Here is a 19,002-nt window from a genome sequence, read left to right as displayed (position 1 = left end):
AAGCTGCGGCAGAGTCCCGCGCGCGGCGGGCGGCCAGTGACCCAGCAGCTTCTGGCGCGTGGTTTCTCCTCCGCATCGTCCGTTCTTTCCACTGCTAGCCGCTGCCCTGTCGATTACCTGGTTTTTACTATTGATAACTGACTCTCTGGTTTTGTCTCTCCAGCCTCTCCCTTCCTTCCTCCTTTTCCTCCCCCTGATGGTTATAATGGCCAACAGACTCGTAAGGCTTCTTCCTACACCAAAACCCTGCCCCCCTCAGTCCCCCCACGGCTTCGCTCCGCAGGCCACCCAGCAAGCAGCAGCCAGAATGACCGCTTACTGTGCCAAGCTGGCTAAAGGCTCAGGCCCCTGGCTCTGGAGACCACCTCTGCACCAGAGCAGGAGCCACCAGACCCGCCTTGTCGCTTTGTCCCCAGCGCCTGCTGCCACCATTAAGAGATCCATGTAGGCCTGTGGTCTGCCAGCGGACTGGAACTCAGCTCGCTCTGAACCTTGATACAGAAAACAGCAAATTTATATAAACATTTACTTTCAAATACGAGCATTAAAAAAAAAACCCTAGAGTAAGCCAATGAATACTTTTTATATAAATATATATAAATGTACACACACATGGATATGTCATAAATGCTACTCAAAAATAAATGAAGGTAAGCTCTTCAATTTTTACCTATAGAAAGATAACAAGGAGATACAGATCAACTTAAATATAAAGGTTGGCTAGAAAAGAGAAAATTCGAACACCACAAAACTGGATTATCTAAAGCTGGTATTCGTGCGTATTTCCTGAAACATTTCAAGGATTCCTTATGTACGTTACTTCATAAGAGACTGCTAGGCACACCATCATATTATATAGAGCACAAAGAGTATAAACAACATGCCATAAACCATAACAAAAGTTGCTATAAAAACTTTATTGTAAAAGCAAAGCTGGGAATGGGGGGTTCTTGTAAAGAAGGCTAAACAGAGAAATTGAAGTTGCTTGCAAGTTAACTCAAACTTGTAAGTATCAAGTTTCCTTTGAAATTATTTCTCATTTTTATGAGAGGCTGATTGAGGATCACCTGGAAACAGTTGGGGAAGGAAGACAAGGAGAGAAATACCAGTTGGGTCCATGGGTTGTTTGAAAGACTAAAAGAGCCACAGTGCCACCTTATGGGGGAAAAAGATTTCTTTTTCTTCCTCGACATTATGGTTTGTCTCCCCCCACCACCCCCCTTCCTGGAGAGAAGAGAGGAGAGAAAAGAGGAGAGAAAGGAGAGAAAGAAGAGAGAGGAGAGAGCAATTAAGCCACCCAAAGGACAGGCAGAAATTTTATTTATGTGGATAGTAGTATTTTTCGGTTGTTTTAAACACACTGGTATATATATATATATATCAAAACTTTAAAAATTATAACAAGTCAAACATGTATGCAGCACCGAGAAACGTTCTAATGGGGTAGATCATCTGAAAATTCGAGTGTTTGCCTAAAACTGTGAGTATGAGATTGTGTTCATGTCCTAAAAGAATGACTCCTGACAGGCTCCATATTAAATATTTAAGTCTTTTGAAGAAAATGCAGGTCCTTTGTTCAGTTGCTTGCATCTGGAAAAGGCATATTCTTAAACTAAATACAAAGCAACTTTACTTTTAAAAGCTGCTTGTCTAGTTATAACTAAGAGAGGTGGAGCAATGATTTACAGGACTTACAGGCATTGCCTTAACAAGAGGTCTAGTTGTCTAGCCACACAGAGGGTGCAGATCCCTATGCCTGAACCTTCAGAGTGAAAGGGTGAGGGCTCCAAAGCTAAGAAGTACCAGCCAAAAGCCACCCTCACTCTATTGTGCAGCCAGAAACATCTAGCACGCTGTGAGTGATTCCTATCCAAATGTCTTCTGCAAGACAAGGTGGAACTCAGGGGTTACCTCTAGGCATTCTTTATTCTCTGTATTTTAAAATCACAGAACTGGTATATTCCTCTGACCTTCAGGAAGGACTAAATCAAAGGCATCCCAGGAAGAGACCAGTGTATTTCAAACTGTGTTGTTCAGAGCCCTAGGAGCTGTGAGAAGATTACGAGGGAAAAGGGAAGGCAGAGAAACCCCCTCACTCCCCTCTCAGCAAGCGCTTTGCTTTCATCATCTCCACGTACAGGAATTCTACCTGAGCCCCTATGCAAACTACAGAGTCCACGGCTACTGCAAGATCAGAAATCACCAACTTAGCCTAACCTAGTTTATAGTCTAACAAAAGATTACTCAAAAAAAAAAAATCTGGAAGCTTCCTGCAAACTTATTAACTATGTGCTTGCCAAGTGACTCACCATGTTCCCATATAATGTGTCTTTTCTTCCTTTAAAAAAAATGTATTAAGTAAAGACTCCCTGTCTAAGAAGCCCAGTCCATTCACTTCTGGAGGGAGCACAGTTTATTAAGTAAAGATTCCCTCCCTGTCTAAGAAGCCCAGTCCATTCACTTCTGGAGGGAGCACGGTTGCATTTGGATTTGTATCTCCCAAGTTTTCTCTGTATTTTTCTTGCGCAAAAACACGTGTGCATATACAAACACTGAGACTTCAGGAAAACAGGATACATATGTGCTTTTCTTTCTTTTTTTTTTTTAGTGATTTTTTAAAATATTTTTTATTACATATTTTCCTCAATTACATTTCCAATGCTATCCCAAAAGTTCCCCATACCCTCCCCCCCCCACTCCCCTACCCACCCATCCCCACTTTTTGGCCCTGGCGTTCCCCTGTACTGGGGCATATAAAGTTTGCAAGTCCAATGGGCCTCTCTTTCCAGCGATGGCCGGCTAGGCCATCTTTTGATACATATGCAGCTAGAGTCAAGAGCGCCGGGGTACTGGTTAATTCATAATGTTGTTTCACCTATAGGGTTGCAGATCCCTTTAGCTCCTTGGGTATTTTCTCTAGCTCCTCCATTGGGGGCCCTGTGATCCATCCAATAGCTGACTGTGAGCTTCCACTTATGTGTTTGCTAGGCCCCGGCGTAGGACCCTCATATGTGCTTTTCTTAATTACAAGAGGACATCTTTCTGATGCTTCATTCCTTGTAAGGCTCCATAGTGCTCCAAGTACAAGTGTACAATATTCATTTAACCTCACTTGTATTATTCAGTATTTGGATTTTTTCTATTATATAAATATTTGTTCTTTCCTTTATCTAAAATATATTCCCTAAAGTTTCTGTCCAGGCAATGTTTACAAATGTTTTAGTTTTATGTTACTTAGAGAAAAAAAAAAACATCAACTTTATGGGCTTTTGTCTGGTTGCTTGTTTGTTTTACAAAACTTTAATGCAACATTTCTCAACACGTTTTCCTCTCAATTGTTTAAAATATAAATAATCGGACTCCTTTACAATAGCCCTAAATTAACTCTTTCACAAGAAATAAAATAAACCTACATATAGTTTTAGGTGTTCTAGTTCAACAGGAAAAAAATGCATTGCATTATTTTGAAGAACATTTGGCTACCTCCATCAATATGTAACATATACCTGCCTCGCCTCACATGCTCCTGGACAGCTTTTCTTTGAACACTCACCCAAGTTCATTGCTTTGCTTCATTCAACACATTTACTGACAACTCTTACAGTCCAGTCATTTTTGAAGCTTCTTATAGAAAAGTGGTTACAAGAAACCTAGAGGAGCCTCCAAGGTTAGGATAAACCTACACAGGGTTAATATTTCACATGTCATTGCAAATTATGATAAATAGAAATAAGAAAATTATAAGTCATTTAAACACTGGGTTTTCTCTTCAAAGAGCTACAAAATGTCATTCTATCTTTCATCATACTTCAGAGTCTTGAGTGGAATATTTCTGAAACATCTTACATACAAGCACTTTTTTCTTTCTTTCAGTATACTTCAGCAGACAAGCTGCCGAAGTCAAAAGAACCTTTGAAAGTGACAATATTCTCAGTTTATTTTAGTCTTGCCCAAATTCTATTGTTAGGATATTATTAAGACAGTTAAGTATTTTTATCTTATTGGTTCTTTTTACTTTTCTGAGGTTTTTTTTTTCAAATAAGGATAAAATATAATCAGTTATGCACATATAAACATAAACACGATTCCTCAGATAAAACCACAAACGTAAGTGAAGCTAAACTTTTGATTGGCCATGAATTCCAAGTCAACCTTATTCTAAAAACCATACCTAATAACACGGTTTAGAAGATTTCAAATTCAGTGTACAAAGGCATTTTATATGTCTATGTTTAATACATTGAAGTCCATACTGAAATGCATACATGAAATCATGAAATTTCCAGTTAGAATTTCGTCCAATTAAATAACTTATAATTTTCTTATTGGAAGAGTCAGGGCTAGATTAAACAGATGACTCATATCAATGGGTTAGTAGTGGAGAGTAAGTTGTCATAAGAATAAAAACAAGCCAAGCTGCAGACACAGAAGACCCAGACATGTCTGAGCATGTCTAAAACACAAGTGAAACTCAACCACCAAAGTTCTATTTATAAAAGAGACCAAAGACACTCCAGGAAAATTACTCATCTTCAGACAGAGACTTTGAAAGCAACAGTTAAACCCATTGAACTGTACTGAGCCAGGGCCAGTGCAGAGGGGTGACTTGGGCTGTGTTAACAAGGTCAGGTCATAAGATCAGTGCCTTGCACACCCATCGCCAGAGCAGCTTCCTCCTGCGGCAGATGGGAACAAACACAGAGATCCACAGCCAGATAACGTGCAGAGAGTGAGAGAGCTTGGAACACTGGGCCCTAATGGCATGGCTCCATCAAATCCCTCCCCTCAGGGATCAGGGAGCCATTCAGAAAAGAAGGCAAAAAGGATATGAGAGCCAGAAGGAATGGAGGACTCAAGAAGACAAGGCTTTCTAAATCAACTGCACTGGTACACATATGAACTCACTTAAAGGGTAGGCTACATGCCCAGCAATAGATGGCCAATAGAAAGTGAACTCGATAGCATCTTTGGAGGTTCCCCGTATCACAATGGGATTCTCCTATTTCTTTTTAAATTCTAGTCTTCTTACTCTTATTTATATGTTATTTATATATACATATATACTTTCTACCCTTTGCATATATATATATTACAGCTTTCAGTTTAGTGTCCTTATAGGATTCCTGAGTATGCAAATGGGTGACCTCTGCATCTATAACTGTTTCTTGTGCCTTATCTTAGGATCTTTTCTTTCTGTTTGTTTTGTCCTATTCTGATGTGTTAGGGTTATTATTATTATTATTATTATTATTATTATTATTATTTTGTCATCCCTTAGAAGTCTGTTCTCTTTCTAATGAGAGAAAGAAATGGGGGGTGGGTCTGAATTGGGGGAGCTAGGGAAACACTGGAAGGAGTAGAGGAGAGAAAACTGTAATCAGGATATATTATGAGAGAAAGAGAGACAGAGGGAGAAGAAGAAAGAGAGAGAGAGAGAGAGAGAGAGAGAGAGAGAGAGAGAGAGAGAGAGAGAGAGAGAGAGACTGTTTACAATAAAAGAGAAACAGAAAAAAGACTGAAAAAATTATATTTAAATAAATAAATTCATATAATACGTAGAGAGCTGGGCAATGGTGGTGCACGCCTTTAATCAAAGCACTTGGGAGGCAGAGGCAAGCAGATTTCTGAGTTCAAGGCCAGCCTGGTCTACAGAGTGAGTTCCAGGACAGCCAGAGCTACACAGAGAAACCCTGTCTCGAAAACAAAACAAAACAAAAAAGAATACAGAGAGGTTCTCAAAGCACTGGTAAGATTTCTAAGGATGATCTGGAGGAGTCAGAAGAAGTAATAATCAGGGAAATCGTGCCTTGTTTCTATTATCGGGCCCTAGATACCGTCCTATTTTCATTCTGTACCTGGTGTAACCAGAGAAACTGAGTTAGATGACCTAACATCCTAACTGAGTGAGATGACCTAACATCCTAACTGAGTTAGAGAACCTAACATCCTAACTGAGTTAGAGAACCTAACATCCTAACTGAGTTAGATAAGCTAACATCCTAACTGAGTTAGAGAACATAACATCCTAACTGAGTTAGAGAACATAACATCCTAACTGAGTTAGAGAACCTAACATCCTAACTGAGTTAGAGAACCTAACATCCTGAGTTAGAGAACATAACATCCTAACTGAGTTAGATGACCTAACATCCTAACTGAGTTAGATGACCTAACATTCTAACTGAGTTAGATAACCTAACATCCTAACTGAGTTAGAGAACCTAACATCCTAACTGAGTTAGATAACATAACATCCTAACTGAGTTAGATAACATAACATCCTAACTGAGTTAAAGAACATAACATCCTAACTGAGTGAGATGTCCTAACATCCTGAGTGAGATGACCTAACATCTTAACTGAGTGAGATGACCTAACATCCTAACTGAGTTAGATGACCTAACATCCTAACTGAGTTAGATAAGCTAACATCCTAACTGAGTTAGATAAACTAACATCCTAACTGAGTTAGATAAGCTAACATCCTAACTGAGTTAGATAATATAACATCCTAACTGAGTGAGATAACCAAACATCCTAACTGAGTTAGATAACCTAACATCCTGAGTTAGATAACCTAACATCCTAACTGAGTTAGATAATATAACAACCTAACTTAAAATGACTGGCTGTGCTGAGACTGGCTATCTTATGCCAAATTAAGTTCTGAGTTTCAATTTCTGAAGTGGATTTTTTGTTTCTGCATGAATAAGAAGAAGAACAGGTAAGTGCTGAAGGAAGATTAGTTCAAAGTTCATCAACTAGTATAAATCAGTAGCTTGACACTGGTCGGAAGAACCAAACAAAATGAAAATCAGGACCACCCTAGGCTCTGGAGACTATGGGAGGGGTAAGTAAGAAAGAGCATGGCAGATCCACTGGGATGGGCACACTTATACTGTGAAAGCATTTGGTACATAGACTAAATATTTGACACTTATTACATGTAAAGTATATGTAAAATATTGACCTTCTGATAGTGATGTGAATTCTGAAGAACTAAGAAAATGATAACTAATATAGGAAAAAATTGCACAATAATTACACGAACACCTACATGTAAGGGCAGGTACCCACCAGAAGGCTGGGACAGGAGGGTTGATGAGCCAAGCAACTTGGAGCTACATCTGAGGAACATCTTAAAAGCCCAGTTTTAAAATCAGATTATAAGTCATGGGTAGATAAAGGCTATAAGAAACGGATAGAGATGGGATAAAACAGGCTCAGTGAAATGTTGGTGAGAAGAATTGTGGGTAAGAGGTCTGGGTGTACGAAGTAAAAAAAGAAAAAAAAAGTTTAGTTATGTTTAAAAATCTCCAAAATAAGATATTGGGAGGAAAATTGGTTTCTTAATCTAAGATTTGAAATCTAAAAGGGTCAGTTTATGCTGTATCACAAGAATGATTCATACTCCATTCAAAACTGAACTGTGAACCAGAATTAGAGGTCAGAATGTCAGCGAATCTCACAACAGCTGACTCTCACAAACTATACAGTTCGTTCATTATAATGATTCTTTCACCTCCGGATCAGTGTGACCAAAGCCATTCTGTAGGTTACACAGTCAGCATGTAAGCAGATATAGCGAGCCACTAATAACTGCCACCAACCCGCATATGTCCCACTTCAAACAGATATGTGTTCTTAGTCTCACCACTCACCCTTACACTGTTGGCTGGAGCCTCTTCTGTCCACACTCAGGTTTAGGATTCGGTGTACCAGTGAGGACCAACGAGAGATGGCTCCTTTCCATTCTCGCTCTAGGAAGCTCTAGTTTTAAGGGCAGTGTTTCTGTTTTGGTTCCTGTTATCTCATCAGGTCCCTGCAGTCACTTTCCAACTTTGGTGCTTGAAGCATAACCTACTACATAAATAGATGATGACTGATGTATCAGCACAACCCTAGGATAGGCATCCAAAGAAGAGGCTAGAAAGGGTCTTTGACTTAAAAGGCCGGAGACTAATGAAAGGAGTTGAGCAAGTTGACACGGCTTCTAAAGACTCTGAGGTCAAGCCAAATATTCATTCAACAAATATATCTGTCCCCACAATGTCCTAGGCATTATGCCAGACACTGATAAATTAGTGGTGAAAAGAACAAATAGTCTCTGACTTCATGGGCTTATGATGATGAAAAAAGTGGTAAATGCACACTAAAGAACTAGCTCAGGCACATATAACAGTTTATTATAAACAGGATGGAAAGCAGGGTTCCTGAAGAGAATATTAAGGAGCCCCACTTCGGATGGGAAGGATGGGTATCACCACTCTGAAGAAGCCACCAATTGAGCTGTGACCATGCTGAGGGACACACAGGGTAAGGAGCAGGAGAAAGATAGACAGATGAGACAGAACATGTGAACACTTCTGAGTGGTGTTAAAGGAAGGGAAACAAGCTGGGGAGACTGGTATAAACCAGGGATGCAATTCCCAAAGTAAGATTTGGACAAGAATGCACGAGTCAGATCTGCTGCAGTCCTGGTTAGGGGCTATGGATTTTAGATTTCAAGTCTTCTGAGTGCCATCTGGCCCAGAATTGGGGTATCAAGCCTTCCACAGAACACATATACAAGGATATTAGTCCTCAAAGTTATGGTGTGTGTGTGTGTGTGTGTGTGTGTGTGTGTGTGTGTGTGTGTGTGTGTGTTGCTCACTCTGTTCCACAGGTTTGCAGGAGCTCAATATATATCCATGGAATGAAGAGTCTGTCTCCCAAGAAAATAGTTACCCCCCATGACTGTAGACTTAGCTAATGCTTACACATTCCTAGCTGTGCTTTCATCTAAATGGGGATTCACAACATAGGACATTTTTGCCCCACAGCAAGGAAAAGTGCAAATGCCTCATGTGTGAGCCTGAAGGTTCTTAAAAGAGAAGTCCACTTCTATAGGAGTCTTGAGGAGGGAGAGAGAACAATGGAAAGTCCAATCTCTATAAGACAGGTAGGAGACCTTGATTTCACATGAAAGAAAGCAAACTATTAAGGGGTTGTATTGCTAATTTTATACCACACCCGACAGGATACAGGCAGAAGCAACCCCGGGGATGGGGGTGAAGTGATGTTGGTTCATAGTCTCAGATGGTCTCAGTTCATCACAGTGAGCAAGGCAAGGCAGAGTCCATGACAGGAGTGTGCTGGGGATGGTTATCAAATCATGGAAGTCCAAAAAGAGCAGAGTAGAACCAGGGGCCAAGCTAAAGCCTTTAAGGACTTTCAGAAGCTCAATCTCACCTCTGAAAGGTTCCACAATCCCCCACAATCGTGTCACCAGTTGAAAGGAACAAGTGCTCAAAGCATGAGTTTGGGGGTGGTAAAGATTTTAGAGTCACAACGTAACAGGAGAGTATTGGTAGAGCAGCTAGACCTTAAAAGGCTCAAATGAAAACGGGAAGCTCATTGGTTAGGATCAGTTGCCACTTTTGCAAAGAGTTAGTTAGGGTCAAGTTGCCAAAACCATATGGGGGCTCACAACCACCTGCAACATCAGTTCTGGGAGATCTGATCCCCTCTTATAAAGTCAGTGGACATCAGGCCCGAACACAGTGCACATACATAGAAGCAGACAAAACATACAAACACATGAAATTAAATAAAATGGAATTACCTCAGACAATTGAAAGCTCATAGAAGGGTATAGAGTGGCCGCCTAGCAGCGCTGGACCCATGTGCTCAGGCTTTGATGCTGCACTCTGTCCCTATCCGTGTACAAACTCCCTTTATGTGCTTTGTTCTCCAGCAAGCTCTCCCCACGTAGTCCCAGACATGACTATGATTATCCTTACCGTACAGATTTCCTACTGATCCTAGCAGGAATAAAATGCCTTTCCACAGAGTTCTAGCCAAAGCCTATCGGCTCTAATGGGCTTGCCTTGGCTTACGCCAGGCAGGGCTTCTTAAACTTTTTCTTCTCACAACCTCTTTTCACCCAAGAAATTTTTATGTGACCCCAGTTATACACGTATATAAAAATAGGAATCTAGACTCAAATTTTTGCTGATAGAAAACTATAAAGAAGTTTATCCAAAGACAATGCTTTGATATGTTCAGAATCCAGTCAAAATGAGTGAACATGCAACAAGGGGACAGTGCTGCCACTATTGTCTTAGATTCATCTATTCTTCTGAATTTCAACCACATCATGATTACTGTGCACTGAGAGATCATTCATGCTTTCTAAATGCTTTGCTGCTCCCACATTCAACTATGAAATGCTGGGGTCATGACACACGGCTTAAGAACATGTAAACACACTGGTTTACATGTGTACTTCTGAACAGCCAGCAAAGAAATGATGGCAGACACATGCTACTTCCTGCCTTGATTGCTGTCAGAAGACACTGAAGGGCAGCAAGCTTCTCCTGACACCTAAGCACTAAAGTGGCTTAATAAAAACAGTAATAACAGTAATATTATTCCTACTTACGCAGTAAAAATAGTAGTAACTTACCTTTAAAAAATGAGGTTTTGGTCCAGACGGGTTATTTTCTTTTTACTTAATAAAAATAATTTACATTGTTACTCATTGTGTGTGTGTGTGTGTGTGTGTGTGTGTGTGTGCACCTGCCTACACAGGTACGTGTCATGGTGCAAAGGTGGAGGTCATAGTACAACTTACAGAAGTCAGTCTTTCCACCATTTGGGTTGGAAGATCAAGCTCAGGTGAGGTTAGGTGGCAGTGATTCTACCCACTAGGCCTCCTCACCTGCTCCCCCTTATTTTCTTAATAAAAAAAATATTTAGTTTTGGACACATTTTGTACTTAAAGCATTTTATACTTAATTTTATACTAAGAAACTCCCCTGAGTCAAGTATGAAATGTTAAGAAATGCTGTTCTTGATGAGACATTAGAAAAGTAACAAGACAGAACTTAAAACACAATTCTACAGCTCAAGGTCCTTCTTGAACAATGATGGAGAGGGGAAAAGCCATCGAAGTGGACATAGCAGACGTGCCATGAGGCTACAGTCATTACAGAGAAGAATAGCAGAGACAGTGCCTTTCCACTCTGAGTTTACAGCACAAAACCCAGGGGAGCAAACACAGTAAGCACACTCCAGGGTCTCTTCCTAACAACTGGGCCACTTAGTGTTTTGTAGCTTGTCTCTAGCTTGGGTCATCTGGGAAGAGGTCACTTCAATTGAGAAAATGCTGTAGACAAGTCGGCTGGGCATTTTATTAATGATTAATGTGGAAGGGTCTGGCCCATGGTGGGTGGAATCACCACAGGCAGGTAGATCCTGGGGTTATAAAAAACAGCAAGCTAAGCATGCCACTGAGCAGAGAGCCAGTGAACAGAACTCCTCCACGGGCTCTGCGTCAGGTCCTGCCTTGAGTTGCCAGCATGACAGACTGACTTATAAGCTGTAAATGGAAATGAATCCTTTCTTCCTCAAACTGCTTCCTGGTTATGGTGTTTAATCACAGCAATAGAAACCTAACCAAGGCAACCAGTAAGATCTGTAAAAGATGTTGCAACAACAACATAACTTTGCAAGAATACCATGTAAATATATCTGGGCACAGCAAAATCAGCTCAATTTAAACTTCCACAAAGGCCAAGACTTTAAGCGACCAATTATTACTCTTTGCCACTGTTGTGTGTCTAAAGGCTAACACAGTACCTGGGACATTACAGTCATTCAGCAAGGTTTGTTCAAATAAGAACGGCACATAAATCACTTCATTCAGTTCTTTCTGAGCCAGTTTGCTATGCGTCCCAGACTGGGCTGCAGGTTCTTCTATAGCTCCCAGCCCTTCTGCTTCAGTCTTCTGACTACCAGAAATAGAGTGGTGTACCACCATATCCCATATTTCATCAAACTAGAACTGATCCTTTGGGGGATGTTTAGTGATGTCAAAGTAAAATCAATCAATCAAACACCAAAGTCACATGAATGTAAACTGTGTACACATGACTTTAATATACCAACATTTACTTACCGACAATCTGAAATCTATTATTTCACTCATGGAGTCCTTACTCCATGTAAGGACTTGGCCTAAAAGTGAAACAGCATTCCTACCCACTGTCTAGATTTGGTAGAGCTGTGTGGATACAAAACTTCTACCTGGAATATCTGTACAACACAAAACTCCTACGTGTTTTTCCTAGAAACAATCCCTGAGGCATGGATTGCAGAAAAATATAGACAGAGAACACAGGAGGAATTTTTAAGTCGACTACCCCCAGGAGATATAACAGATCTGTACAATTATTCTGGCAAGGGAAGCAAAAATTTGGGAATTCTTTAAACTTTTATACCGCAGGCCACTGGCTTAAGGCATCATCTGGGGAACACGCATTCCAATGGCCTGCCTATGTTATAGGTAGAAAGTGGATTTTGGTAACACAAAGATAGCACTCATAAATACATAGTTGATATCTCTGTGTGTTAGGGCTTCCAATACCGTGATGAAAAAACATGGCCAAGACAACTTGTAAGGAAAGGGTCTATTTCAGCTTACACTTCAGGATGACAGTCCATCACTGAGGGAAGTCAAGGCAGGAATTCAAAAAGTGCAGGAACCTGGAGACAGGAGCTGATGCAGAGGCCATGGAGGGGTGCTGCTTACTGGCTTGCTCCCTCTGGGTTGCTCAGCCTGCTTTCTTAAAGAACCCAGAACCACCAGTCCAGGATGACCCACCACAAGAGGCTGGGGTCTCCCCCATCAGTCACTAAGTAAGAACATGCTCGCTCTGGCACACAGACCGATTTTACGGAGGCATTTTCTCAATGGAGGTTTCCTCCTCTCAGATGGCTACAGTTTGTGTCAAGTTGATATAAATGTGGCCAGCATACTGGCCTAGACAGTCAAACCAACATGTAAAAATAAAAACAGAATCTGCAGACATAAATGTTGAACACTTGGTTGTCTCCTAGAGCAGACAAGTCATGACAATTATCATGTCATTATATCAGGGACTATGTCTTAAAGTAAAACCAGAAAATCTGAGAAAATGTAACTGCTAACTTCTTTTTAGTGCCAGGCTGAATAACTCATATTTAAGAAGACTACTGTATGCTAACTATTACTGTGTATATACAGCAAATGATGCCTGCTGAAGGAATAAATACATGACTTAGGACTGAGCTGTTCAGAAACAGACACATGAGAACAGCCACAGCAGCCCCCTTGAGTTCTGCACAGGATTATATTTCTTAAAGTTTATTTTGATGAAGTCGCTTTAATGCAGGACTTTTCTCTGTAAGAGGCATACAGTCACAAACGTCATTTTCTTAGCTCTAAAGGATCAGAATAAAAAGAATTCTTAGCCATAACAGTTTTGTTTAATACAAAGTTAAACAGCCAATTAAAATGTAAAGCAGAAAAACACCTCAAAGCTTCAAAGCAGAGGCGTCTTTCTCGTTTTGCCTGCTGAATCTTTCACATTCTTGGATTGAACGGCATCTCAAGGCTAAGGTGTCTGCTGAGTCTATGTCCTATTACAGTCCCGCGGCTAAATTGTGCTGGTTTCAGAAATATTTCTTGGACCAGCTCAATATGTTTCAGTGGAGGAGAATTCTCAATTCTGATACTATCTATTTCTCTACAAATTAAGTTGGAGACCTAGGATATAATATATTCTTCGTTTTCCAAAATGGATCAATTCCTGGCTTATTAAAGTTGATAATGAGTCCTTTAGAAAAGGCAGAAATCAATTCTATGCAGCAGATTTAGTTAAGCAACCTCATTAAGACCAAAGGCAACTCTATTTTTGTTAGTTTAATAAAGATCATATGTCAATTAAAATATGCTATTGTTTTTCTTTAATAGAGATGGCTTATATTGACTGATAAACTTTTGGATTCTGAATGTACTTGTAGAACTTACTGAAATTGATTACGAATTGCTTAATTTAATCTCAAATTTAAATTTGCCTTTAGGCTGTGAACGTCATCCAACTTTGATTAAGATAATAACTTACTAACCTTAAGCAGTCATCATTTATCAAGAAGCCAGAAAGGTGTATGTATTAGAATAGTCAAGAAATGAAAAGATTCAAACTTTGAAGGCAAAATGAGTGATGCTAGCATTTGTAGGCTCCTCTCCCCAGGCTACCTATGCCTGCCAATGGCAATGCATTTGAGCTACTCATTGCAGCAAGCATCACCTTGCTAAACCTTCCTGAGTCATCACCAGATATTAGTGAGACTGCAATCGCTAACAAATTTCACTTTGCTTCTGTTTCAACTTTGATCCCTTCCCCCAAACCAAAGTTTCTCTCCACTTTATTCTACAAGGTTCAAGTACACTTGGTTGACAAATTAGTGAATGATCATAATAAATACTAAAAGTAATTCAAAGTATATTATCCCCTAAAATAAGTCAATGCTTTTTCCTAGGGAAGAATCATACTCAACATAACATTCTTCAAACAACAACAGAAGGTTTACAATCAGTCATTTGCCTTAAGGGAAGCCAACAGACCTCCAAAGATACCATCGATAGCTCAGTTGAAGACTACAACTGTCTACAACCTATCTCTCCGACACTTTAAAAAGTCAGTCTGGAGATTGAGAAAAACCTGAGAGGATTAAAATGAAATATCTTCCTATGTATATCAAGGTAGTTGATATCTTTCAGCAATCCGGTTAATCTGATTCGATGCTTTTCTAGGACAGTGAGTCCATCCATACCTTTACCGGGGTCTTGATATGCAGATCTTACTTCAAGCCTTTTTTTCTTCAGCAGCCTAGTTATTTATAACTCTCTCCAGATTACGGGAATTCCTTTCTGCAGCTTAGGGGCTAGAAAGATGGCTCACTAAGTAGAGGGCCTTGCCACCAAGCTCAGTGACTCGGGTTTGATGCTCAGCCCCACATGGTGGATGGAAGGAATCAACTTTAGAGTTGTTCTTTAGCTACAACGCATGCACACTGGGCACACACAGAGACAGGCAGGCAAGCAGGCAGGCAGGCAGAAAGATGTCATTTAAATTCCTCAACAAAAGATTGGTACTGACTCTGTACTTCATATGATCAGTAGTTGTCTGGGCAAGAAGGAATTAAAAGCCAAACCATTCTTTAAACAAATCAATAGAACTAAGCCACTAAAATTAGAAAACAGAAGACTGCAGCCAAAAGAGAGTGTCCATAGCAAAGTCCTATGGAGCCAACTGGAAATAAGTTTTAAACTTTAATACAAAGAAACATATTACAAATCAAAACAAAGTTGCTAATGCCAGATTTTTTCTTCTTTCAGGAAAAAGGAAAATAGACCCAAGATTAAAATGTAATCAGCAAAATTTTGTTCTTCAAAATGATAAGTCAACTTATTTAATAAAATAAATGTTATGGCTGTCCTGGCTGCTATGTGACCTCAAGAGTTAGCATTGACTAAACTAGAACATCTAAACAAAGACTGCCTGAGACTTAGAGGATGAGAGTCTGTAAGAATACTAACTCACTGATAGGATTTGGCCAGCTTTTGTGTTGAGTTCTGTTACCTGTTTCTGCTTCTCTATAGAGAACAGCATGTTAAGATTTTCGAATGTCATATAAAATTTCTGACACTAACTTCACATACCACCTCTTATATATTAAAAGATTTAGAGACAGACATTTAATATTTAGCATAATTGCTACAATGCCTACTGATTCCTGTCAGTCCCACTAAGAAACATTTTAATACCGATAGGAATAAGCAGAGTTCATGTAGTGTTGATTCTTAAAGTTAACATAGTTACTCTGGCTTCAAATATCAAAAGTATAGCTTCTGTTTCAATCATAGGTTCGATGTAAAGCTGCATGGCTTTAATAATCCATATTGAGATTGTCTTCTGCACTTTCGTTAGGTTAGTAATGTCATTAAGGAATGCATGATACAATTCCATTTCTTGACTTTCTTCTTCCACTTCTAATTCTTCTGTAAGCATCTGGATACTAGTATTTCTTCCCTAAACTCATCAAGTGTGAAAGAAGAAGTAGGTACTGAAGATGGAAATAAGACACTGCTCAGGGCTGATTCTCCCATTAGAGTATTTCCTTTAACTACTTGACTGCCTCTGGGCATAATTAAAAGACTCTGTTACTTTGCCTATATTGCGTGTGGAGTGTGTTACATAATTGAGTTGATTAACAGTCAGATAGCTCCTTTCCCTCTTAGAGCATGTTGGGCTCCCAGAGATGACTCTCAAATGGGAATGTCTCACTCTGTGGAGCCTCTCACTAAGAGAGCAGCTCTGTGGGGTGCTGGGGAAGCAGAGGTGGGAAGTGGGCTGCTTAGGAACAAGAATGCAAAGTGGGCCTCTCTGTCTCCAGCACTCCAATCCCTTACCCTGACTGTGTGACTTTGGCGGGTTGGGGGGAAGTGGTGTTTGTTGAAATAATGAATGGTAGATGATGTGGTTAAAATGGAGAGTTTTAATCTGTGATTCCCCGAGGCTATGGGAGATGAAACACCCTTATTTATCTCTGAAAACAGCCAGCTTGCTTCCAGAATCTCTTCCAAGAAAGATCATCTAAAACATTTACCTGACATATTAGCCTGTGAAATAAGGTTGATGCCCCACCATAGGGGAATGCTAGGGCAGGGCAGTGAGGCAGGATTTAGGTAGGTGGGTGGGAGAGCACCCTCATAGGAGCAGGGGTGGGGGCTGGGAAAGGGGGGTTGTGGAGGGGAAACCAGGAAGGGGGATAACATTTGAAATGTAAATAAATAAAATAACCAATAAAAAATGTTAAAAAGAAAAGAAGGCATTTACTTAATCAATGCATTTTTAACAAAGAACACAATTTCCATGAAGACCCTTTTCCTTTCTAAAGCAAGTTCTTATCTGTGTAGCTTCCCACCTTTAAAGATAACAGAGATGTTCATCCACAGGGTGATGCCTCAACCTGCCTGGGAGGCTCAGAAACTTAACGTGTTAGTAAAAACACCAGGCATTTCTGAAAACAACAATTAATGTCACAATACTAGGAAATTTTAGCAAGCAATCTATCAAACCAGGCTAAATAGTATTAGTATTTGAAAAGAAGGTTTAACTTTGGAAACTAGGAAGACATAGTCCCCTAAACTGGCCACTGGATGCTAAAAGAGGAAGCATTTTTAAAACTCAAATAGATTAAAAGCAAACCATTTTAAACTACTGGTATGCTAACCACACATCCATTTTATCTACTTATTAAGTAAATAATACTTCTCCCAGTGATGTCCTAGAAAATAATCAACCTTTACATGTGAAATTAACACAGTATTTATTAGGAATTATACGCCTTCACTTTCTTCGTGTTTACTGCACTTCAGGTACTGCTCTAAACCCTGATCAGCAGGTGTTCTAGTCTTCCCTTTTGTGGCTGGGATAGGACAGTTGGATCAAAAGCGATTTAGGGGAGGGCAGAGTTTTTATTTAGCCTATACTTCCAGGTCACAATGCATCATTGAGGGAAGTCAGGGCAGGAATCCCAACAGGAAACAGAGAAATCCTGCTTCTGCCTAGCTTTGGTATCTGGCTCCGACTTAGCTAGCTTTCCTCGGCAGCTCAGGACCACTGCGAGGCAGTGGCACTACCCACAGCAGGCGGGGCTCTCCTATATCAACCATTCGACAATTCGATGAAGGCAGCTACTCAATGCAGACATTCTCTAGGTGATTACAGACTGTTGAGTTGACAGTTAATGCTAACTAGGACAGTAAGGTTGAGAAAAGAAACCAGGAACAAAGTAATTGAAGATGGCAGGTGTAGAATTAAAACAGTAATGGAAAGAAAGTGAAAGGGTAGGGTAGTAAGGAAATGCAACATCATTATCTCCAAAGTCGTGATTGGGCAGAGCTCCAAGTGACAGACATTCCTGGGGAATTCACAAAACAGGAAATCCAAGTTATGAATATCTGACTTATAACCTGCCAGCACATAGGAACAGAAATCTCTCTCTCTCTTTCTCTCTCTCTCACACACACACACACACACACACACACTCACTCACATTCACACTAGACAAAAACCAGACCTAATATTTGAGGGCGCCAGATCACAAGCAGAGGCCAATATACTAAATGTCTAAACACACATTCCAAATCAAGATAACAAAGTGTTCAAAGAAATATATTACATGTATTCCATCCTACCTTGATAACAGACGTCACCAGAATATGGTAGTCTGAGCAAAGCTAGCCTAGGTTCAAACTACACAAGGGACTTACACATCCCCACATACGAGCACCCCAAACTGTTCATCCCAGCTCATCCGTATGCATCTTTTTCAACCACTTACCAACCTAAGCCAGACTCCACTTTCAAGTGCAAGCCAGTCAGCAGCTAAGTATTTCTGTGACAACAGAATCTCCTGGTCACTAGGACCTAGTGTCTGTGGTAGATTGTTTTTCTCAGCCCTGCTTCAATATTCACCGTTTCCCTACTCATAGGGACCTGACTCTTGTGGTCACAACCAGTGTGAAGAAAATAGACTCTGGGCTTCAGGGAGGAAGGTCTTTTAATGGGAGGGACAAAGGCTTTTTAAACCTTTGGGGTAAGTGTACATCCTTGGCCAGGGACAGGGTGCAGGAGGTGCCTCATTTGCATAAGGAAGAATTCCAGGTGCTGCTGGTCATGACCTTATAAGGAAAGAAGAAATGTAACCTGGCTACTGGATTCCATGATCTTCTCTGGTGGGGGAAAGGTGGGGGCACAGGGCTATGTGCACAGACATATGGAGGCCTGGGGCAGATGGGAAAGAGTCCCACCCCCACCAATCTCAGGATGAGATTTCTGGAATCTGGACATGCCTTGACCCACTCGTGTTCCAGGCCTGCTCCCTACAGCTCCCCCAGCGCCACAGTGGATAACTGTTTCCTCCATTATCATACCCAAGGAAGGAAAACAGTAAACTAATAATTATTTCAGAGTTCATTAATTTTATTTATCAGTCACTCATCTAAATTTTTTCATAATCCATTGAGGTTAGTATTAGGGAGACATTAAAGTTGAGAGTTTAATTTATTCAAGAGATTATAGCAGAATTGGAACAGGAAATTATAACAGAATTCTAAAACCTGTGCTT

This window comes from Mus caroli, unplaced genomic scaffold, assembly GCF_978045245.1.
Source record: "Mus caroli unplaced genomic scaffold, Mus_caroli_1 scaffold_6, whole genome shotgun sequence".
Taxonomy (NCBI): Eukaryota; Metazoa; Chordata; class Mammalia; order Rodentia; family Muridae; genus Mus; species Mus caroli.
The sequence above is the reverse complement of the archived record's forward strand: the minus strand, read 5'-3'. Positions refer to the sequence as shown.